At 40.9% G+C, this 25,771-nt stretch overlaps 1 protein-coding gene across 2 annotated transcripts in view; it reads left to right on the top strand.

Moving 5' to 3' along the window:
* CWC22 (CWC22 spliceosome associated protein homolog) overlaps nt 1–25,771 on the top strand; it is a 102,112-nt gene that overhangs the window by 23,175 nt on the left and 53,166 nt on the right. The window contains exon 1 of one of the 2 annotated variants that reach the window (XM_054478218.2): nt 16,914–17,191. The exons of the other annotated variant lie outside the window; for it this stretch is intronic. The gene's annotated coding sequence lies outside the window, so the exon portion shown is untranslated. Of the gene's footprint in view, nt 1–16,913; nt 17,192–25,771 lie in introns of those variants that run through there. 2 annotated transcript variants of the gene reach the window in all.

Raw genomic sequence — 25,771 nt, 5'->3', positions numbered from 1 at the left:
GTTACACCTAATGTCAGTGAGTGTACACCATGTGTGTACACCCTGTGATATTAATTTTAATATTCTAGGGGGATGTTAGTTCTAATGTCACAGTGTGTTTACACCCTGTGATACTATTTGTAATATCTTATGGAGACATTAATCTTAATATCACAGTGGCTGTACAGACAACGTGTACACCCTGAAATATTATTTATAATGTCTTAGATATTGCTCTGAATACAACAGTGGGTGTCAACCCTGGTATATTATTCGTTATATTCTGGGGAGGCATTACTCTTAATATTACAGTGCATGTACACTTTGGGATATTATTCATAATATCTTGCGGAGATATTATTACTGACGTCACGGTGAATGTACACTCTGGGATATTATTTGTAATATCTTGGGGATATATTACTTCTAATATAGCAGTGGGTATACACTCTGGGATATTATTTATAATATCTTGGGGAGATATTACTCCTAATACCACAGTGGGTGTACATCCTGGGATATTGTTTATAATATCCTGGGGAGATATTACTCCTTATTGTCACAGTAGATGTACATAATGTGTGTACACCCTGGGATATTATTCATAATATCCTGGGGAGATATTACTCCTAATATCACAGTGGGTGTACAACATGTGGGTACACTCTGGGATATTATTCGTAATACCTGGGGAGATATCAGTCTCCTAATATCACAGAAAGTGTACACCTTGTGTGTACACCCTGGGATATTATTCATAATATCCAGGGGAGATATTATTCTCCTAACATCACATTGTATGTACACCATGTGCGTACACCCTGGATATTATTCGTACTATCCTGGGGAGACATTACCTTCCTAATACCACCATGGGTGTACAAGCAAAGATGATATTACTCCCAATATACCAGGGAGTGTACACCCCCCCTTTGATATTGCTGCTAATATCTTGGGGGAAAGAAAGCGATATTACTCCCAATTTCGTATGGAGTGTACACCTTCCCTGTGATATCATTCCTAATATCTGGGGGTTGGGGGGAGAAGATATTACAGCCAACATCCCAGGAAGTTTACACCCCCACAGTGATATTGTTCCTAATCTCCAGGGGGGGAGAGTATGATATTATTTTCATTCTTGCAGGGCTAGTACACCCAGCCTGTAATATTGTTCCTAATATTCACAGGGGAGAGAATATTACTCCCAATATCGCATGGGGTGTAAACCCACCCTGTGATATTGTTCCTAATATCCATGAGTAAAGAGAATAATATCACACCCAGTATCGCTGGAGGTGTACAGCCCCTCTGTGATATTGTTCTTAATATCCAGGGGGTACAGGATGATATTACTCTCAATATCGCAGGTGTACACCCCCACCGTGATATATTTTTTAATTTCCAAGGGGGAAGAGAATGATATTTCTCCCAAAATCGCAGAAAGTGTACACCTTTTAAGTAATATAGTTCCTAATATCCAGAGAATCAGAGAATGATATTTCTCCCAATATCGCAGCAGGTGTACAACTCTCTGTGGTTTTTTTCCTAATATTTAAGGAGGGAGAAGATGATATTTCTCCCAATATCGCTGGAAGTGTACACCCTTTTGTGATATTGTTTCTAATATCCAGAGCCTGATAGAATGATATTACCCCCAATATCGCACGGGGTGTACATGCCCTTGTGACATTGTTCCTAATATCTAACTGGGGAGAGGATATTATTGATCCCAATATCGCAAGGGGAGTACACCTTCCCTGTGTTATTATTCCTAATATCCCGGGTTGGGGAGAGAGAGTGACATTACTCCCAATATGGCAGGGATGTACACCCCACCCTCTGTGATATTTTTTTCTAATGTCCAGGTGGGGTAAAGGATTATATTACTTCCAAATTCGCAGGGGGTGTACATCCACCCTGTTATTGTTTCTAATATCCTGGTAGGTAGAGGATGATATTACTCCAAATATCTCAGGGGGTGCACAACCCCCTGTGATATTGTTTCTAATATCCAACTGGGGAGACGATAATATCGATTCCAATATCACAAGGAGTGTACACCTTCCCTGTGATATTGTTCCTAATATCCAGTTGGGGGGGAGAGAGTGATATTACTCTCAATATCGTAGGGATGTACACCCACCCCCCGACCCCCGCCATGATATCGTTTCTAATGTCCAGGTGGGGTAAAGGATGACATTACTCCCAAATTTGCAGGGGGTGTACACCCCTCTGTGATATTGTTTCTAATATCCTGGTAGGTAGAGGATGATATTCCTCCAAATATCTCAGTAGTTTATACACACACACCCGTGATATTGTTCCAAATACACAGGGAGAAAGAGGATGATGTTACTCCTAATATCGCAGGCAGGCGGGGAGAGGATGATATTACTGCCAATATTACAAGGGGTGTACACCCACCCTGTGATATTGTTCCTAATATCCAGAAGCGAGAGGATATTACTCCCAATATCGCAGGGAGTATATATCCCCTCTGTGATATTGTTCCTAATATCTAGGGGGTGGGAGGAAGGTAATATTACTCCCAATGTCACAAAGGTTGTACACCCCCCCGTGATATTATTCCTAATATTCAGGTTAGGAAAGGATGATATTACTCCCAAAATCCCAGGGGGTGTACACACCCCCTGTGATATTTTTTCTAATATTTAGTGAGGGAACATATGATATTACTCCTAAAATCGCAGGGGATATACACCCCCACTGTGATATTGTTCCTAATATCCGGGGCGGGGGGGGGAGGATGATAGTACTCCCAATATCGCAGGGGGTGTACACGCCTTCTGTGATATTGTTTCTAACATCCCTGGGGGAGAGGATAATATTACTCCCAATATCACAGGGCGTTTACATCCCCTCTATGATATTGTTCCTAACATCAAGAGGGGAGAAGATGATAATACTCCCAATACTGCAACAGGTGTACAACCCCCACTTAATATTGTTTCTAAATCCAGAGGGTGAGAAGATGATATTACTCCCAATATCGCATGAGGCATACACATCTACTGTGGTATTGTTCCTAATATATGGGGGGTGGGGGGAGAGGATGATATTATTCCCAATATTGCCTTTAATATCCAAAAGGGAAAAGGATGATATTACTTTCAATATCGCATGGGGTGTACACCCCCCCCATTGTTCCTAATATCCAGAGGGGAAGAGCATGATATTACTCCCACTATCGCAGAGGCTGTACACCACCCCCCTGTGATATTTTTCCTTATACCCAAAAAGGGAGAGGCTGATATTACTCTCAATATGGCAGAAAGTGTACACCCCCCGTGTGATATTGTTCCTAATATCCAGGGGTGGAGAGGATAATATTACTCCCAATATCGCAGGGGTTGTACAGTCTCCCGTGATATTGTCCCCAATATCCAAAAAAGGGAGAGGCTGATATTACTCCCAATATCGAAGGGTGTGTGCACTCCCCATGTGACATTGTCATAATATACAGGGGGAAAGAAGACAACATTGCTCCCAATATCACAGCTGGTATACATCCTCCCCGTGATATTGTTCCTAATATCCAGGGGGAGAGAATATATTACTTCCAACATTGCTGGTAGTGTACATTTCCCCTGTAATATTGTTCCTAGTATTCGGCGGGGGGAGAAAATCATATTACTTCCAATATTGCAGGGGTGTACACTCCCCCTGTGATATTGTTGCTAATATCCAGGGGAGAAAAGGATGATATTGCTCCCAATATCATAGGGCGTGTACACCCATCCTGTGATATTGTTTCTAATATACAGATGAAGAAAGGATGATATTCCTGTCAATATTGCAGGGGGTGTACACCACACCTGTGATATTGTTCCTAACATCCAGGGGAAGAGAGGATGACATTACTTTCAATATCGCAGGGGTTGTACACCCTAACTCGGATATTGTTTTTAGTGTCCAGAGAGGGAGAGGATAATATTACTTCCAATACTGCAGGGTGGGTTCAGCCTCCTTTGATATTGTTCCTAATATCAATGGAGGTAGAGGATGATATTACTCCCAATATCCCAGGGCCTGTACACCCCCACCCTGTCATATTGTTTTTAATATCCAGAAGAGGAGAGGTTGATATTACTCCCAATATCGCAGTGTGTGTATACCCACCATGTGATGTTGTTCCCAATATCCAGATGGGGAGAGGATGATGTTACTCCCAATATCATAGGAAGTGTACATTTCCCCTGTGATATTTTTCCCAATATCCAGTGGTGGTGAGCATGATGTTAATCTCAATATTGCAGGGGGTATACACCCCCTACCCCGTGATATTGTTTCTAATGTGCAGAAAGAGAGAGGATGATATGACTCATAATATCGCAGGGGGTGTACACCCTTCCTGTGATATTGTTTCTGACCTTACAGGGGTGAGGATGATATTGTTCCAAATATCCAGGTGGGTAGAGGATGATATTACTCCCAATATCACAGAGGGTTTGCACCCTTTCAGTGTTATTGTTTCTAATATCCAGAAAGGGATAAAATGACATTATTCCCAATATTGCAGGGAGTATACACCCCCCTTGTGATATTGTTCATAAAATCCAGGGAGGGGAGAGGATGATATTACTCTCAATTTCGCAGGGGCTCTACAACCCTCCATGATATTGTTTCTAATATGCAGGTGGGAGACTATTATATTACTCCTAATATTCCAGGAGGTGTACACCTCCCCTGATATATTGTTCATACTATCCAGGAGGGAAGAGGATGTTATTCCAAGTATCGCAGGAAGTGTACTCCCTTTTCGTGATATTGTTCCTAATATCCAGGTGTGAGGATGATATTACTCCCAATATCACAAGGGGTTTACACCCCTCCCCCCCGCCCCGTGATATTGTTCCTAATATTTGGGCGGGAAGAGGATAATATAACTTCCATTATTGCAGGGGTTGTACACCTCCATTTTGATATTGTTCTTAATATCCAGAGGGGAGAGTTTGATGTTAATTGCAATACTGCTGAGGTGTATACCCATGCTGTGATATTTTTCCTAATACCCAGGGAGGGAGAGTATAATATTACTCCCAATACTGCAGGGTGTGTACACCCCCGCTGTGATATTGTTCCTAATACGCAGGGGGGAAGAGGATGATATAACTCCCAAAATCGCAGGGGGTGTACACCCCCTCTGTGATATTGTTCCTGATATCAAGGAGGTGAAAGGATGATATTACTCCCAATTATCACAGGAAATGTACACCTTCCCTGTGATATTGTTTTTAATATCCAGTGGGGGAGAGGATGATATTGCTCATAGTATCGCAGGGGTGTACTCCCCCCATGTGATATTGTTCCTAATATCCTGGCGGAAAGAGCATTTTACTCCCAAAATCGCAGGGGTTGTACACTCCCTGTGCGATATTGTTCCTAATATCCAGTGGGGGAGAGGATGTTATTACTCCCAATATCAGAGGGGATGTACATACCCCCTGTGATATTGTTTTTATTATACAGGGAGGGAGAGGATGATATTACTTTCAATATCACAGAAGGTATATATCCCCTTGTGATATTGTTTGTAATATCCATGAAGGGAGATAATATTACTCCCAAAAGAGTAAATACCCTGTGTGTACACCCACCTGTGATATGGTTTGTAATATCTGGTGGGGGAGAGGGTGATATTACTCACCATATCGCGGGGGGTGTACGCCCTCCTGTGATATGGTTTGTAACATCCAGTGGGGGGAGAGGGTGATATTACTCCACATATCGCGGGGTGTGTACACCCTCCTGTGATATGGTTTGTAATATCCAGTGGGGGGAGAGGGTGATTTTATTTCCCATATTGCTGGGGGTGTACATGCCCCTGTGATATGGTTCATAATATCCAGAGGGGGAGAGGGTGATATTACTCCCCATATCACGGGGGGTTTACACCCCACTGTGATATGGTTCATAGTATCCAGGGGGTGAGAGAGTGGCCTCAAGGGATCCACTTGCCTTGGCCTCCCAAAGTGCTGGGGTTACAGGCATGAGTCATTATGCCCATCTACATTATTTTTTGTTGTTGCACTGTTATTTTTGTTTTTTTAAGAATATTTTTTATCTGCAGTTGGTTGAATCCACAGATACAGAACCAGTGACATAGAAGGGTGACGATATTCATGCCCTTGGGTTATTCCCTACCCCTGAACATTGGCTGACCCTGGAGACTTGATTCTAACAAATGTAATATGGCAAAAATAATGGGATGTCACTTTCGAGATTAGGCTATGCCCTTTCTCACTTGTTCATCCTGATGGAAGCCAGCTGCTATGTTGTGAGCTGTCCTAGGGTGAGGTTCACATCAGTGGCATGGAGCCAATGTCCCTGGGCAACAGCCACCAAGAACCTGAGCCCCGCCAACAACCACATGAGTGAACTTGAAAGCTATCTTAGTTTGGGCTGATAAAACAAAAGTTACATAAACTGGATGGTTTATAAACAATAACATGCATTTTGCACAGTTCTGGAAGCTGGGGAATATAAAATCAAGGCACCAGCTGATTTGGTAGCTTGTGAGTATCTGTTCCTCATAGAGGGCACCTTCTTGCTGCATCCTCACATGGTGGAAGAGGCAAACAAGCTGTCTTGGGCCTCTCTTACAGGGGCACTAATTCCATTCTTGAGGGCTTGGCCCTCATGACCTAATCACCTCTCAAAAGACCCCACCTCCTAATACTATCACCTTGGGGGTTAGCATGTCATCATGTGAATTTTGTGATGACACAAGCATACAGACTACAGCAGATGCAATCCCCTCCCAGTTGAACATTGAGGTGGCTAAAGCCCTGGCCCACACCTTAACTGCAGCCTTGTGAGAGGCCAAGGGCGGGCCAGAGGACCCAGCTAAGCTATACCTGGATTTTCACCCTACAGAAACTGTGAGATAATAAATGTTGTTTTAATGTGTTGTGCAGCAACCAATAACTAATACAGTTGACAAATTTAAACTTAGATAACCTGGCTTTGAACACCATGTTATAATCACCATATTCCACTGGGAATTGATCCCCTTGGCTTCCCTCACAGAGACCAACATTTACAGCCAGGCCTAGTGTGCTGCCTCTGCTTCCCAGGGGCCCAGGTGGTGCCGGGAGTCTAGCACACAGCATACAACACAATCAACTCTAAGGTACTAAACAAAGATTCCTGTCTTCTTGCTTGCACCACAAGATCATTATTGATCATTCCTGTTGGATTGTGACTTAGAAATGTCAACTCTTCTTACCATTTCATTTGTTTTCATTCTCCACTTTCTTTTTTTTCATTGCTTTCATGCTCCGTTTTGCTCTTTTCTACCCTTAAATCTATTTTCCTCTTCATTTCTATCTTCTCTCTCCTGTAAACTGTTTTCTCCTGCTTCTGCTTTCACTTACAGAAGAAGGCACTATTTACCCTCTGGAAATATTAACATTGGTCTGAGAAGGACTGTTTTTTTGGAAACAGCATCAGGAAGAAAAGCACAGGTTGGGGGTGGGCTAGGGGTGGGACAAGAGAACCCTCTTTAGTGGGTTTTTTGTTGTTGTTTTTGTTCCCACCAAACTCTCATATCAAAATATCCCCTATGGTAATTAAAAGCTGTTGGCTACCCCAATTAAAGTGTTTTTGTAGAAACTGTCAGAAATAGTTCCAAGAGCACTTTTAAGTTATTACATGTGGGTTGCATAAGCACTGGAGACTCATTAAAACATTCAACATATGATATGAATTAAGTGACAAATCAGTGAGTCAAAGCTTCAGCTTTACAGTGTGACTAACGCGATCCTCTGAAATTTAGGTGCCCTGCAAAAAAAAAATCTTAAAAAAAAAAAAACAAAGAGTATGTTTTGTTCCCTCTAGGAATCTATACTCCTAGCTTTAAAAAATATGGACATAATTGCATTTGGATTAATCGTGCTTTTAAATATATCTGCAACTAACAGAACCAGTCATATTACAAATTGGATCTGGGACACAAAGGTAATTCTTTATTTTGTTTAAACAAATCTTATCTTCCTTAAGAGCTCCACCCACTGGGTTGTGCAAAGGGGAGGAAAAGAAATCTATTAACCCATTTCCCTAAATCCAATGGACTGTAAGATTTAACAGCACCTTTCCATATTCCTTATGATAACCTAAGGGGCATACTGGGTGGGACATTTCTTCCTAAAGCTGCACAGACATTTAGCACCAGTACTTTCTCCCTTACCCTACTTCCTTCCCCTACAAAATGGCAGCAGCTGCCTCTCCTGGCATGGGGGCAACCTTAACTGACCTTATATATTTCCAAACACCCCCTTGAGGGTAAGTACTGCCCTCCCCACTAAACAACAACAAAAACTCTAACTGATGCTGAGGTATTTCAGTAAAGCTTCTAGCGTGTCCAATCCATCCTTTCCCGCCTCCTCTCCAAAGTAGCATCTGAACTTTACAGGAAAAGGGATTAGTGAGAGTTCTTTGATGAGTTCAATGTCCCTGGGTGCCCTGGTCTCCAAGGAAATGGTCATTGTTCAGCTTACTGACCTTCCCAGTAATGACAACAGCTGGTGTCATTTATGAGCTGGTCTCCACATATAAAGTCAATTCTTGTTCATATATACTTAAATGAGAATTATTTTCAAATGTAACATTTCAAATATAGTCTTATTGCAAAATTGATTTGTCCAATTATACCCTGATAAAAATGAAGACATATTCTTATTTATCCTATGCAAAAATTATATTGCTCTGAAAAAGTAAAGAGACTTGTAAAAATAATTTTCTCAATTCTTATATGTCAGTGAAAATCAAACCCCAAAAGAAAGAGTCTACTTAATTGAGGATTTAAGATAGCTTCAGAAGAAAAAGAATCTGTTATGTATCTATGAAAAAATAGAACATAAAATTAATACCAAAAATATTCTGAATAAACCACATTAAAATTTCCCTCATTAGCTTAAGCATGCTGTAATTAATTCTTATTCCACTGGGCCTTGGATTAAGCAGTTGGATTTGATAAAGCATAACTGTTTCTGAACAGAAAGGGGTTCTGGAAATCCTGACTTTGTCCACTAGTACAGCCTGAAAAGTTTCTAAGCAATCTTATCTTGGAAGATTATACTCAAGACTATTCTTTGAAATATCCATAGTTCAGAGTACCTAGCACAGTCTTTTCTGCAGCACTCTGAGATTATATTCGCTAAAAACAAAGACTAGCCTGTTATTTTAGGCAAGCTTCAGAGGGAAACAGAAATCTGCTTGAGAATTAGGCTGAATAGCTATGATCGATTTATTATAATACCAATACTATCAGAATGAGTCGGAATAAAATTTTCCATTAGTATTTCATAAGTGTTTAATCAATGCTTCCTATAAAGTGAGAACTTAATATGAACAGTGAGGGCAGTGATAACTCTCCAGAGTCGTCCCTTAAAATCTAAAATCTCTGAAATGTTTATATTAACTGAACCTAGGGGAGGCTGAGTATCTCTTCCGATTTGACAGTTCTTCCCATGCAACTCTTATAATAGTGTTGAGCTAGTTTAAAAATATGGAGCATACCAAACATATCTAATTACTTCTAGCATCTCCCTATGCTAATACCTATTGTGGCAGGCATAGAAATGCAACCTTCCGATGTTCAGACTTGTGGCCTCCAGCTGTTAACTCCTTCAGATCTGCCTCAGAGCCCGGGTCATACTCTTCTTGGAGTCATGGGGGCTTGGGGTCACCCCAGCCAAAGACCAAGCAAGAATGTGGTATAATGATGTGTTAGTCTGTTTTGTATCACTGTGAAGGAATACCTGAAACTGGATAATTTATAAAGAAAAGAAGTTTATTTGGCTCACGGTTCTGCAGGCTGTATAAGCAGGGGACCAGCATCTTCTTGACTTCTTGTGAGGCCTCAGGAAGCTTTTACTCATGGCAGAAAGCAAAGGGAGAGCAGGCGGGTTACATGTCGAGAGAGAGCAAAAGAGAGCAGGAGGGGGCACACTTCTTTTTTTTGTTGTTGTTGTTTTTTTTAAACAACCAGCTATCACATGAACTAATAGAGCAAGAACTCACTCATTTCTGTGGGGAGGGCACTAAGGCATTCATTTGGGATCTGCTGCCATAACCCAAACACCTCCCATCAGGCCCCACCTCCAACATTGGTGGGGGAAGGGGGGCCACATTTAAACCTGACATTTGGAGGGGACAAACATCCAAACTATATTAAATGGCCTAAAATTTCACCCAATGTAAGACTCTTCTAACAAGCAATCCTTGCTCTGGACCTCTCTGTTGGGCTTTCAGAGACCTGTCAGATTTTCATCATGATCTGCTGAGTTTTTCTTCTCAATCTTGCTTTCTGTCTTTTCCTTTCACAGGTATTACTTTCTAATACACCTTTGACACCCCTTTTTCTATCTCAGTATCTGCTTCTTAGAGGATCCAATTGACACAGTGATTCCAGGAATGATTCAAAAAAAAAACAAGTGGTAAGTTGAGACTTTGACACTGGACCCCTCATTATCTGAATGACAAACAAGAGCCCACTGCAGGTGGCATATGGGGCACAATTAGTCCCTGGCACAATATAGTAGCCCAGCTGCTAAAATACTTCACTGGTAAATAGTACTGGAACATAATACCAGATAAATAAGAATTTATTGACATTGGGGCACTCTCTTGGGATATAAGATTAAACTCCCTGGAAAGGATCTGAGGAGGTAGAGCAAATTTGCTGCTAGGGTACCTCTAGACACCTGGAGACAGTGATGGCCCATGCTGAGGAAAACTGAAATGCCTAAATTGTCACAGCACACAATGGAGGAAGGCAGTAAGAAGACCAGGAAAGCGGACATGCTGGAGTGGATGTGAGATCAGAAAGCCTACTAGAAACAATTATTTTCCACAGGAGGCCATGAGGACACATCATTCCCCAAGGTCATCAGGAATTTGCTAGTAAGTGGTGCACCAACATCACCAAGACATCCAGTGCTGGCTCTTCTCAACAGGTCAGTGCTGACTGTAGGAGGGGCAGTCATAGAACTTGGCTCCTTAGTAACAATGACGATCATGGAGCCCAAGAGCAAGAGAGGTTGAAGTAAAACTTAATCCTCAATGCTGGGGGTGGGGTGGGTCACAATTATCATTGTGCCCAACAATGTCAGAGCAGCAGCTAAGAGAGAATTGTGAAGACGGTTAATAAAACATAGTGTCACTAGGAGCAAAATACATGGGCTTCCAATGAGGATGCTGCTTGATACATGCAATTAAAGGAAAGAATGGATGAACAGGAGGCTGAGGGTGGTAACCCCAATAAAAAGTCACAATATCTTGCCCACTTCCTGGATCTGTGCCAGTTGTCAAGCTATTGAGACTTATCTGGGTCTCAGGAAGAAATATCCTGTGATATCAAGTCAAGTATGACATGTAATGATTCTCCTTCCCCAAAGAGATCCATTTCCACATACTTGAATGACTGTACATTCAGAAAAGGAGTACCCACACTTCCTGAGAACTATTGCACACAGGATCAGAATTAACACTGATACTTAAAGATCTGAAGAAACATCACGACTCTCCTTTTGGAATGAAAGCATACGGAGGCCATGAGTCATGTCCATGAGTCTGTTCAGAGTCTGCTCACAATGAGTCCACTGGGTTCACAAATCAACCCAGTGGACATTTACCCCATCTTCAGGTGTATAATTGGGACTGACATATTTCACAGTTGGAGCAACTTCCATGTATTGTTCTTGGCCTATGGAGTAACAGCTATCATAGTGAGCAAGGCTAAAAAGAAGTCTTCAAAACTGCCTCTCTTGCCCAAGAGACAACATCTAAAACAATATAATGTGCCTAGAAAATGGTGCAGATTAATGATACCCATAAAATATAAATAAAAAATAAAAATAAAAAAAATGCAGGGTTGATAGTTTCCATCACATCTCCATTTAATTCAACAGTCTGGCCTTTGCAGAAACTAGATGAACTATAATAGAAGAATGATTGTAGACTACCAAAAGTTTAACAAAGTAGCAGCCCCGGTTGCAATTGACATGCCAAGCATAGTATCATTGATAAAGCAGGATAATATGGCTCCAGGTATATGGTATGCAGCTATCAGTTTGGAGAATTCATTCTTTTCTATCCCAATCAAGCAAGACAATTTAAAATAGTTTATGTCCATATGAAATATAATATCAATATACATTGAAACTGTTCCCCAGGACTATATTAACTTTCCTACTCACACTTATAGTCCAAAGAGAGGAATCATTTGGAAATTCTGTAGAATATTATATTGATTCATTATATCAATGACATCATGCTGATCAAACAGGTTTAGCAAGAGGTTATTAGCATGCTCGAGGTTTGTGCTCCAGAGAGAGAGAGAAATGAACCCTTGGAAGAATCATGGAGGTACCTGGTTCTTTATTAAAGACCTTAAGGGCCCATTGTTCAGAGGAGTGCTAGGATATCCCCTCCAAAATACAAGACAAATGGCAGCATCTTACATCCAATATGAAAAAGGAAAAAGCACAATGCCTAGGAGGCTGCTTTGGGTTCTGTAAGCCACATACTCTACACCTAGAAATATTTTTCTCATCCATAAACCAGGTGACATAAAAGGCTGCCAATTTTGCAACCTGCCACAGGAAAGGGTTCTACAGCAGGACTGAGCTGTAGTGAAAATAGCCTTGACACTGGGCTATATGATCTGGCAGATCCTATGATGTTAGAGGTGTCAGTGGTGGAAAAAGTTGTAGTACGAAGTTTATAGAAATCTCAGTGGGAAAATCACAGTTCAGGAGCCTGGGGATCTAGATGAAGGCTGCAAGTCTTTTGAAAAATGGCCCTTATAATGCTACTGGTAAAGAGGAAATGCTTACTGTGGGACACTAAGTGCCACAAAACAAAATGTACCTTGACTCCAGCCTGGGCGACAGAGCGAGACTCCATCTCAAAAAAAAAAAAAAAATTGGCTTGTTGGACACACCAGGTTATAAGATCTGGGAAGCTGAACTGTAATCCATCGTAAGATAAAAAGAATTACATTTGGGATGAAGCACAAAGAAGACCACAATCAATCTATAGGATTAGATAGCATACACTCTGACATCACTGTTAGAGTTGCATCAATACTCCCTCAGCTCATATTGGTGACCATATGGAGCAGAGGTGTGGTCTTGATCAATAAGCTAAAGAAAAAAAATGGATGAGCTTAGTTTATGAATTGGCTGAGCCCAAGTATGTGGATGAAAGCTGAAATTGGGCAGCAGCTTATATTACAATCTCATTAAGGAATAGCCTTGAAGACAGTGGAGAGAAACAGTCTTCCTAGTGGGCAAAGCTTTGGATGGTGCACCTTGTCATCCACTTTCTGTAGAGGGAGAAGTAGCCTGGGGTTAGAATATAAATATACTTACAAGAAATGACAAACATCCTGGCTGGCTGGTCAGAGGCCTGAAAATAATGAGTTTAGAAGATCACAAATAAAGAGTCCTGAGGGTCTTAGAGGAACTTGGATATACATATTGGTGTGAGCAAAAAGTGTGAAGATATTTTTATCACACATCAATGTCCACAAGAAAGTATAATCTATGGAGTAAGCACTAAAAAAAAAGTAGAAAAATTACTCAGTTAGTTGATGTCAACCTCTCTTTATTAGTGGCCACCTCAGTGCTGATACAACTGGCACATGAACAAAATGGCCAGGGTGGCAAAAATGGAATATATGCACAGGTCCATCAGCACAAAGCCCTCTTACCACAGCTGATCTACCTACTTACTGCCTCATCTGAAAGCTTAACCTGTGAAACTGGTCCTTGATTTGACACCGTATCTTTAGGAGATCAAGTAGACACTTGGTTGTAAGTAGACTACATTGAGATGTTTCCATTCTAGCAGTTCAATTTTATGGGAATATTTATTTGGGGTATGCATTCACATTTTATACTCACCAAGACTCATCCAGCACCAGTATCTGTGGACTTCCACAATGCTTGATCCACAGGTATGGAATATAACACAACATAACATCCAAGCAGGACTTACTTTATAGCAAAGGTGGTACAAGCCTGTGACCATGGGTTCCACTGGATGTATCACATGCTGCACGCCCAGAAGGTGGTGGCCTAATAGAGCACTGGAATGACCTGCTGAAGGTTCAGTTAAAGTATCAGCTAGAAGACAATATTCTGCAAGAATGAGGTACTGTCTCTCAGGATGCAGGGTCCCTAGTAAGAACAACACTTGGATCCAGGAAACAAGGGATGAAAACAGGAATGTAACCCAACTTACTATTTTTCTCAATGACCTGCTGTGGGACATAGTATTTCCCATTCCTGCAACTCTGAGCTCTGTGGAATTGGTGGTCCTAATCCCCAAAGGTGGTGTATTCTTGCTAGGGGACACAGTGTCCCACTGAACTAAGCTCAGCAGGTGCCTGGAAACACGGGACTTCCAGAGTTCAGGGGCTAGTAGGCAAGAAAGGAATCAATGCTTTGTCAGAGGTAGCTAAATCCAAACAGCAGGAGGAGATAGGCTTGCTGTTACACAATGGGAGCAAGTAAGAATATATGTGGTACTTAGGCGATCCACTTGAGCATCTCTTGGTAATCCCTTACCTTACAGTGACCATCAATGAAAAAATGCAGCAGCACCTGCCTGAAAAGAAGATCACTACCAGGCGCTCAGAATTCCCAGGAATTAGGATTTTTACACCACCAGTTTGACCACAGAGAGCAGTAGAGTAGTAGCTGACAGCAAGGGAAATTTAGAATGAATAGTGGAGAAGAGAGGCAATGGATTCAGTGTGGCCTCAGGACCCAAAGATGGGGAGTGTAATTTGTCTCATTAACTTGCCACTTCTAATTTTTTTTTAGGAAGAAATGTGCACTAGAACCCTGGAAAAGTTGTTCCTGAAAAGTGTATGGAGACTGGGTTCACATGGTGTAATGTGTGGACTGTGACAGGCACAGAGATATGCTGCTCAGATACTTCTTCAGGAAAGGACTTGTTTGTAGCCTAGCTGCAAGCAGTGTGGTTAGGTGACAGCCTTCAACTGTTGACATCTTCATGTCCACCTTGGGTTTTTAGTTGAAGTCACACTCTTCTTGGGGTGGCTCTAGCCAGTGACTGAGCAAAACTGTGGTACAAGGGCCTACCCATTTCATCCCGTTGTAGGCCTCTTCATCTTTATTCTGGAGCTACCCCTGCCCAATACTATTTCCTCCCTTTTCTTTCACCTTTTTTATTCATAACTCTTTCTCTGTGTCTGCTTCCTGAAGGACCCAACTGACAAATCCATTCTTTTCCAGCTCCATCTAGTTCTCCTCTGCTCAACCCTAACTTTCCTATTTCTGTTGATAATTGTAGAGGTAGTATATTCGTCAGGGTTCCCTAGAGGGACAGAACTAATAGGAGATATATATACACACACACACACACACACACACACACGTATATATATATATCCTATTACATATATATCCTATTTTTTATATATATCCTTATATATATATCCTAATATATATATCCATATATATATATATAAAGGGGACTTTATTAAGTATTAACTTACACAATCACAAGGTCCCACAATAGGCTGTCTGCAAGCTTGAGGAGCAAGGAGAGCCAGTCTGAGTCTCACAACTGAAGAATTTGGAGTCCAGTGTTTGAGGGCAGGAAGCATTCAGCATGGGAGAAAGATAAAGCCTGGGAGGCTAGGCCAGTCTCGCCTTTTCGTGTTTTTCTGCCTGCTTTACATTCGCTGGTAGCTGATTAGATTGTTCCCACCAGATTAAGGGTGAGTCTGTCTTCCCCAGTCCACTGACTCAACTGTTAATCTCCTTTGGCAACACCCTCACAGACACACCCAAGATCAATAATTTGCATCCTTCAATCCAATCAAGTTGACATTCAGAATTAACCATCACAGGTAGTATTGTGGGTTTTTAAATATATGAATACAAATGTTCATCTCCAGATCCATCTCCTGTGCCCTGTATTGGTGCACCAAAATGCACCATCAACAATGGCCAAATATGTTAAATATGAAATAAAATAGATAACACTATTGTATACTAGCAATTATCTTAAATGCATCTTGTGAATCAACTAATTCAATGCTTAAAACTACTGCCTGGATGGATACTATTAGTATTTCCACTTAACAGATCAGGAAACGGCCATAGAATGTGAAGTTACTTGCCCCAATCATCCATAAATAATAAAAGGACTCAAGATTCAAAATAAGTAGTCCAACTGCAGTGTTTTTATTCTTAATCATCACACTCTGCCTCCAGAAAGGAGTGGAAGCACAGCACCCTAAAACTGTAATAGAGAAGTGTGTGGAGAAACCAGGCCTGGTTTCTGAAAGATTTGATAACATAAAGATATTCTTGTTTTAGGAAGAGAGTTTCCAAAATAGCAAGTAGTTGAACTTTTAGGTTTTGTTACTAGTGAAAAGTGAAGTTTAAAGAAACTGTTTGATGCCCTAGTTCTGCACGCTGTACAAACTGCTACTTCCTACTCAGCCAGGCAATCTCCTTATTCTCAGGTCATACCAGTTGGTAACTTAACCTAAAAGAGAGGCAACACAGTCTCTATAGAATTAGTTTTTCCTCATTATTTCACTCTATTTATGATCTAATATTCTCCCATTCTCATGGCCTGGATATCTTGGAATTTATTAGGCACTTAACTCTTGGTCAAACTCTTATAAAGTCTCAGGAAAATCTCTCTCTTAAGATTTTTCAAGGAAAGTGACAACTGACTGCTTTAAAAAAAAAAATTTTCCCCAAAATGCAGTGAAATAGTTTTAAAGTAAATTCGGCTAGACCCTGAACACTACTAGGCTGTCAGTGAGCAGCGTGGATGTTAACTCGCCGGCGCGCATCTGGATGAACTACAATTCCCATCGTACACCGCGCCATTTCACACTAAACTACAATTATGCTTTCGTCATTTCCGTCGGCACAGGCGCTGGATTTCGGACTTTGTAGTTCATGCCAACTTCTCTTTTTTGCCGCCATTTTGATAAGAAGACAGTGTGCCTGGATCGACTACTTTGACTCTGGTATTATGATATGGTATTTTAAATAAATTAATGGGATAACGTGTCAAGCCAATTGAGCGTCAAGTTTTTAAGTATTTCACTATTCGCCTTCTTCCTACCGTCGGTGCTCGGGAAGAGGAAGTGACGTACGTCCGGTGTAATGGCGGCGCGGTGGAGCTCTAGGTAATTATCGAACTCCGTGGAGTCCCCGCAGGCAGGGACGCGGAGTCGGGGTGGCGGGTCGCCGGATCGGGTGGGAAGTGAAAGACCCCCAGGAGTGGGTGCGGGCTCACTGATACGGCTGTGAGCGGCATTGGAGTGTGCGTGGGTCTTCTGGCTACGCTCGGGCCCGCAAGAGGGGTGTGAGAGCGGCTAGGTCCGAGCAGGTGGGGAGGGAATGGGCTGTTGTGAACTAACTGCCTGAGCGGACCGGCTGACCTTCTTTGTGAAGTTCCTGGAGCTGTCTGAAATCCTGCACCAACGCTGGTGCTCTGTTGTTTCTTGTGCAGTGTGTTTTATACTTACAGCCTCTGGAGTCCACTGGGCTTGCCAAAGCCCCTTTCCTAGTGCCCGGGTCCCAGGGCTAGGGGAGTGGGATTAATGAGCTCTAGTTGATTAAAAGTTAGTTGAATTACTTGCACTCTTATGCCTCTTTCCGGCATTATATCCCTTTGACTATTGGTTTTAAATTTCATTAGCGGCTTCTTTTTCATTTATTTGCCCTGTAAATACTGATAGTGTCTAGTGTTTAGTCTTGAAGACACTTCGCTTCTCATGTGCCCGCTTCATCTGTCATTCTTGATCCTTCCATGACTTGAACTATCTCCAGTGAGGTAATAACTGGCAAACTCGGGTCTCTAGGCTCCACCTCTCTAATGAGCTCTGGGTCCTACAACACAGCATTATACAACGGAAATATTATAGTTAATTTCACTGAGTTTAACTGCAAAAACCACGGTACCTATTTCCATTTAATCCTAACAATTCTTTTGAGGTAAGTGGAGAAGGCAGGATTTGGAGAAAGCCTATTCTAGATGCAAGAATTAGGTAAGAGTTTCCTTTGCATTTTTAGATGTGCAGAGACTCGAAATAGCAGATAAGCAAGCAAACTTGGTCCTCAGCAGATCAGTTAACCTACCTCTTATCTGTATTTAGACTTACCTTGTTTTAGGATTGCTTGTGAATTCAGGAGTTAACATAAATTATCATCCTACTATGGAAGGGCAGATTTAAAATTGACATAAAAGTGTGGTTTTGACCAGGAGAGGAGAAGCGTTGTTACCGGCGTTATCAGTAGGTAGAGGAAAGCCACTTGTGTTGGTCCTGGGTGATGGATTAGTAGACCAAAGATTTCAGTTTTATCCAGCTATTATTAGGTCTATCACTTGGAACAAGTTACCTAAAGTCTCTAGTGTCAGCTTCATCATCTGGAAACATGTAGGTAATAATACAATACCTGCCTCACTGTGTTGTCTTTTTTGAGTATAAAGAAAAATAATGCAGATGAGGCACTGAGCACAGTGCCTGTTATACAGTGTTAGCATTGTATTATTGTAAATTACTACTATGATACAGTTGATGAGTTCTCTCTGTTCCTCAATTCTTGTTCTCTGGTTCTGAATGTTGCCTTTCCACCTATAAGTGTCCTTCCAGTTGTTTTTTGTTTTGTTTTGTTTTGTTTTGAGACGGAGTCTCACTCTGTCGCCCAGGCCGGAGTGCTGTGGCGCTATCTCGGCTCACTGCAAGCTCCGCCTCCCTAGTTCATGCCATTCTCCTGCCTCAGCCTCCCGAGTAGCTGGGACTAAGGTGCCCGCCACCATGCCCGGCTAATTTTTTGTATGTTTAGTAGAGACGGGGTTTCACCGTGTTAGCCAAGATGGTGTCTGTCTCCTGACCTCGTGATCCACCCGCCTCCGCCTCCCAAAGTGCTGGGATTACAGGCGTGAGCCACCGCGCCCGGCCGGTGTCCTAGTTTTAAGTGTCCATACCACTTTTGTGGAGTCTTTCCCAACTCAGTTGACTGGGGCTCTGAGACTGTCTTGGTTAGAAGTTAAAGGCCAAGAACTTTGATCTAATACCCTGGTCTATTGGTTCCAAAAATGTAGTCTCCTGAATCAGCAGCATCATCTCCTTGAAGCTTGTTAGCAATGTAAATTACTGGGCTTCAACCAGTTTTGTTGAATCGGAAACGTGGAAATGGAGGCCCAACAGTCTGTCTGTCTGTCTGTTTTTTTTTTTTTTTTTTTTTCCCCGAAAGCATTCGAGTGATTCTCATGCCAATTAGTTTGAGAACTTCTGCTCTAGCTCATCCTTTAGGGGCATGCTATGGTTCATCCTCCCCCTGTCCTCAGAATCATGTTTGCTGCCCTCCTTGCTCCAAAGTACTTGATGCATGGCCAGCCAGTATTTATTATTATTCCACCACATCCTTTCCTGCTTTGGATAGGGAACCTCCAATCACTTTTTGGAGTTCTGACATTTCCTAGACTACCTAATTGTTTTTCTAAGCCAGCTTTCTTAGCTCTGTTAGCTTTCCCAGCTGCTGAATTTTTAGAAGTTAACTCTCCTTGGGGGGGGCTAGGGGCGGGGGCGGCTATGGCTCATGCCTGCATTCCCAGCACTTTGGGAGGCCAAGGCGGGCGGATCACTTGAGATAGACCAGCCTGGCCAACATGGTGAAACCCCGTCTCTACTAAAAATACAAAAAAAATCAGCAGGGTGTGGTGCTGTGCGCTTGTAGCCCCAGCTACTCGGGTGGCTGAGGCACGAGAATCACTTGAACCTGGGAGGCGGAGGTTGCAGTGAGCCGAGATCTCTCCACTGCACTCCAGCTTGGGCGATAAAGTGAGCCTCTGTCTCAAGAAAAAAAAAAAGAAGAAAAAAAGAAGTTAACTCTCCTTCCCAATGATTGCATATTGTTGAGTGACCTACAGTGGCTTGTACCTGAGACCAACCAAAAGACAACACAGTGACGCATTTTGTATTTCAAATGCCCGTGCCTTAACTTGAATAATATTTTCAATTTATTGTCCACTTGTATTTAAATGGAATTTGATACTACTCATCATATCCCTAACTTGGTCATGGTTTGTTCATGATGCCTGGAGCTAGTCCAAGAAAAAAGTGGCTATTGGTAATACATTCATGCATCCCGCTTATAACTTTGAAGGCTCCCTTGTTGAATTTCCCTACTTTTCTGTTTATCTGAGCATGGGAGGGTGGTGGAACAATAAAGCCAGAGAGCATACTAGTTTCAGCAAACTCCCAGACTTACACTTTTTCTCAGTGTATACATTTCCCAAGTGGACATTGGAAGAGATATTTGAATGCCTACAACAAAGTGCAAACTTTAAGCATGGATTAAAGCCAGCCTTTATATAGTCAAGTTAATAAGTCTTTCCTAGTGAACAGATACCAAAAACGGGGTATGGGCTGCCTTGGCCTTGGGACATATTAACTCCTGTAGAATGGGTTAGCTAGTGGGAAGGAGGAACTCAGTGGTGACTCATGTTTAACCTGTCTTTCAGCCTAACTCATAAATGTGTGGAGCTAGACAGAGTTCAGCACTTCCACCTGGAAAGTTACCCTGTGAGTCCGTCCTGAAATAGTTTGTCAGGATAGCTTTATTTTAGACCTGGCTACAGGAGCCTCTGTAGTAGAATGCAGTGCTTACATTGTCTAGGGGCTAAATTTCTCTGTGGAGGCCAACACCGCCAAGTTTTCTTTATACCAGAATGTGGTTTACTACGTGGCTCTCTAATTAAATAATCAGGTGACTTTCAAAGCTGTGCCTTGAAAATTGGCAGAATGTGTTCACCCATATACTTAATTAGGCAAGCTGAGGAACAGATTTGGGGCAGGAGAGAGTGGTTTGAATGTGTGATGAAGGCATATGGCATATTCAGTAATTAGGGTTGATTTTGTAAGTTAAAAGAACTGCACCTTCAGGGACAGATTTCCTTTTGCAGTGCCTGCAAAGGAACTAGTATTTTTTTCATCTCACTCAATGAGGAAGTGTTTTCAAGCTGCTCCACAGGTTAACATTGAGTGAAGACTAATAGGGGGTGGCATCTGATAGTGTTGTCTTGATGCACTAAGACTTGGAAATCTTAGTATTTCCAAGAAGTAGGAGTTAATAGGTGAGACAAGGCTGCTGTTGTATTCCTTGATGAACAAGTTGACAAAATGGCATTATAGGGAGTTCTATGTACGAAGAAATAGGAGTAATCAGCAGAAATCTACAGTCCCCATTTTTTATTTAATTTTAGAGTTGGAACTTATTAAGTAGCAGACACTGTCCTAGGTTCTGGATGTGTAGCAGTGACCAAGAACCTTGAGGATCCAGTGTACTCATACAGAGCCTTTCATAGTTTAGCTTAATGAGTCTCTCATGTTCCATCTTATTCATGTTCAGTTTTTCATGTACACCTTGGAATCCCCAAATTCTCTGTCTCTGAGTCTTTACACATGCTTATCTTATTTCCTGAATGACCTTTTCCCCTTTCTATATGGACAAGTCCTACTTGTTCTTTAAGACTCAGCTTCAAGACCTACTTCTTTCTGTATGTCCCAAACCCTCTTTTCTAGTAACACTTGTTTATGACATTGTTGTAGCACTTAGACATTTCTTCTTTACCCAAGGACAGAGTCCTCAATGCCTTGTCTGTTGTGTAATGTATATATCTCCGCACCATACATAGGCACTGCCTTTAGTAAAGACCATGACTGTACTTTCTTTCTCTTAGCTTCATACTTCCTTATTTTCTCTGTAAGCACTTTTCTGTTTTTTTCTTCTTTTACTATTTTTTTGAGATGGGATCTCACTATGTTGCCCAGGCTGGGACTCTAGGCACATGCCACTGCACCCAGCTTTTCTCAGCCACTGAATATAAATATCAATTATGGCCCTAGCCTAAATGGAACCTTCCCCCAGCCTCCTATATACAGTGACAGAATGAGGGGGAAACATGGGCAGATTTGGTAGAATCAGTAGGATTTGGTGACTTACAGGGAGTAAGGAAAAGGAAATTGCCAAATCATATCTTAGAAGAAGTGCTGGTTTGAGATGGGGAGAAGGAAATAATTAGTTCCACTGTGGATTTCTTTAGTTCAGATGGCCTTTGGCACATCCACATAGAGGTTTCCTATAGCAAATTGGACATAATGATTTGGAACTCTAGAGAAGATTGGCTGGAGTAAAAAGTTGTTTTCACATGTTAATTAAAGCTATGGGGATGGAGATGATCTTCCACAGAGAATATGGAGAAAGAAAAGATAAGGACTATTCATTCATGCATTTAACAAATGTGTATTGAGAGCCTGTAGTGTTGTGAATGTAGCAATGAACAAAACATAAATTCATGAGCAAATATTAAACTCTCAGGCATAGTAAATATTAAAGGGATGGATAAATGAAGGTGGTGTCCCTGTAAGTTGACAAGTGAGAACTTCAAGAAGGGGATTAGGTGCCAAATGCTAGAGCAATATCCCATGAAAGAAGGAAGCTGCCCCTGGATTTAGCAACAAGAAAAAAAGTTACTGTGTAACATTGGTAAGTGCTGTGGAGTAGTGGGAAGGGAAAGCCAAATTACAGTGGGTAGGAGAGGTTAAGAATTAGAGACATCAGGCTGGACATGGTGGCTCACTCCTGGAATCCCAGTACTTTGGGAGGCCCAGGTGGGCGGATCACTTGAGGTCAGGAGTTTGAGACCAGCCTGGCCAACATGGTGAAACCCCATCTCTACTAAAAATACAAAAAATTAGCTGGGCATGGTGGTGCGCACCTGTAATCCCAGCTATTCAGGAGGAGGCTGAGGCACGAGAATCACTTGAACCTGGGCGGTGGAGGCTGCGGTGAGCTGAGATCATGCCACTGTGCTCCAGCCTGGGTGACAGTCAAGACTCTGTCTCAAGAAAAAAAAAAAGAAAAAAAAACTTAGAGGCATCAAGTGTGAACTTACCTATCACAAAATAGCGTGTAGGGATGAGATAGTAAAACTAGAGAGGGGACAGGATAAAGGGAATTTGCCCCTTAATGTCATAATTTATTTTTAAATGAATCATTAAAAAGTTCAACATGTAGAATTTTTCTTTAAAACCAACTTAAATAGAAATCAATACTGTACTGTAAATCAAGAGACAGCTTATTGAAATGTGGAAACTAACAAAAATAGACAAATTCCTATTCTCATAGATCCTGCATTCTGTTGAAAAGAAGCACATTGGGGAATCTTCCTATGCATAAAAAAATTAATAGTATTTCCAAATGATTGGATCACTTAACTCTTTATTTGGCTACTTAAACAGCCTAAAATAGACTAGCTTCATGATACAGGAAATGAATGGGGGTAATACTACTTCCCAATTTATAATGTGAAGTTTTCAGTATAGATAATGGTGTCATTGGGTTCATTAAAATGTCTTTTTTTTTTTTTTTCACTCATCTGTGTCTTACTGTCTTAAAGTGTCTGAAAATTTGGGCTGTCTACTCTCCACACACAGTTGCAGACCAGTCAAATGCTTTTATATTACTTACTTCTTACAAACAATGTCCAGAACTATCTGCACAACTTCTAGCCTCGTACTTGAATCTGGCAATCTAGTCATTCAAATGGTTATGAGTCAGCACACCTGGCATATGCAATGACTAGGAAGCAAAAGGGAGGACAGCTCTGCAACTCTTTATTTGTAATTCTTGGAGCCAGAAGTGTTTTGATTTCAGTATCTTGTAGATTTTAGAAAACTGCAGTGCCTATACTACATATTAAGTAATCCCCGCTTTTGGGGTCTGGAGCAACATCCTCTAGTCAAACACATTAATATTTCTGCACTGTATCAAGTCACATTAAGTATCAAGTCAGTATATGCTAAGTTTTGCTGTCAAGTGAGTTGCCACATGCTTAAGAATAATCTTTGTATTTTCAGAGCTTTACGGATTTTAGAACTGCAGATAAAGGATTTTCAACCTGTACCTGGTTACTTTTCCAGAAAGAGACAGGAGTATTTTGACCCTTTTATTTTCTTGAAATTGTGATTCTATGCTGACATCAAATTATAATTTTTGGGCCTTATGAGGTATATCATGAGGCAAATTTTTCACTAATATGTAAATTAAGATGGGAAAAAATAGCAAGAAATGGTTTTTCTAAACAAGTAAGTTTTCCTTCAGTACAGATATGGAAAGTACATAGCAATCTTGTTTTATATTGTTCAAGAGCAAAGCCAATCTGTTACTCCTGTTTGTTCCCTGAAAAGGAAAATCCGTTCCTTGGGGACTTGGCTCTTGTTGAGGTATTTTCTGAGAATTCCATTAATTCCCCTCCCATTATATTTTGGCATTCAGAATAATTTTAAGACAGTTTTTATTTTGTATTGTATAATATTACCACTTTCCCCATTGTGCAACTAAGATTTTTGTTTTTGTTTTTGTTTTTGTTTTAAATATGAACTCTGTTAAAATGTTTGAAATTCACCAAACCTGTTGTTACTATTTAGAAGCCAGAGGAGCCAACTAAAGGTAATTCACTGTTGATTCTCCTTTACTTTAGCAATTTTACGACAGTATGTTTCAGCAAGTTCCTCTAACTTGGACTGAGGACACCGAAGTGACAATGGTGGAAGTGTTTTGCTACGGAAATCTTCTGGAAAGCAGTGCATTTCAGCCATTAGTTGAATATTTTCTCATTTTCTTAATTTTTGAGATAATTGCAGAATTCACAATTTTCTGGTTAACAGTCTGAAGTACTTATATATGTTATTAAATATTTTGCTTTCTACTGCTTCATGAAACTGAAAGAAAAACTCTATCTTTTTTTTTTAATAGTGCTCTCATGAATACTATATCTCCTATTGGAAAATATCCTTTTTCTTCGAGAGAGCAGGTGTGGTTTTGTTGAGTTGCTTTCTTGTGAGAGGGGGAAAGAAATTTAATAATTCACCATAAAATTCACATAGTGATGCTTAGAAGAACAGAGAGTGCTATAAACTCTAGATAAATTGCTCTCATTTCAGGAATTTCCAATTAGTGTAAGTATTAGCATGCATATGTTGAACTCAGAATTTCCGAACAGGCATATTCTGTATAAATCTGGACAATGACAATACTTTATTCATTTTTTGTTAGAACTATGATAGCAGTCTACTTTACCATATTGTCATTTTCACACTTACGTTTTGAGACATGGAAATGTAACAGATTGTACTTTATTGCCAGAAATTATTTGCTGATGAAAGTTGAAAGGGGAAAGATGATATCGATCAGAAAGAAAACTCATTAAATTTAAATATGTAAATTGAAATATGTAAATTTAAATAGAAATAAAATACACAGAAATTGCTTGTTCTGAAATGTGTAAGTAGGTTGGGAAGAGGAACCAGGTGTAAGACTCCAGGAGAATAGCAAAGGAAAATGCTAAATCTTGTGCAATGGGGTCAAGTGATTTTTTATTTTTATTTTTTGCTCGTGGTATACCTAGTCACAGTGAATTCTAGGTATGCTAAATTAAATAAAAAGGAATCCTTAAAATTATTATGAATGTTTGAAAAGAAGTAGTGCTTCGTTATATTAAATCACAGTCTTTGCTATCTGGAACTTTGAACGAATGGATCAATTTAGGCTAGGATAATTTTCTGGATAGTAGAGTCTGTACTTGTTTACATTTTATAATTTACCATTTTGGCTTCAATTCATTAGTGTTGGCGTTTTTATTGGGGCACAATATATGGCTTTGGCATCAGATAAACCTGGCTTTGAAGTTTAGCTTC

This window comes from Pongo pygmaeus, chromosome 11 (assembly GCF_028885625.2).
Source record: "Pongo pygmaeus isolate AG05252 chromosome 11, NHGRI_mPonPyg2-v2.0_pri, whole genome shotgun sequence".
Lineage (NCBI taxonomy): Eukaryota > Metazoa > Chordata > Mammalia > Primates > Hominidae > Pongo > Pongo pygmaeus.
This window is presented reverse-complemented; position numbering and strand designations above follow the sequence as displayed.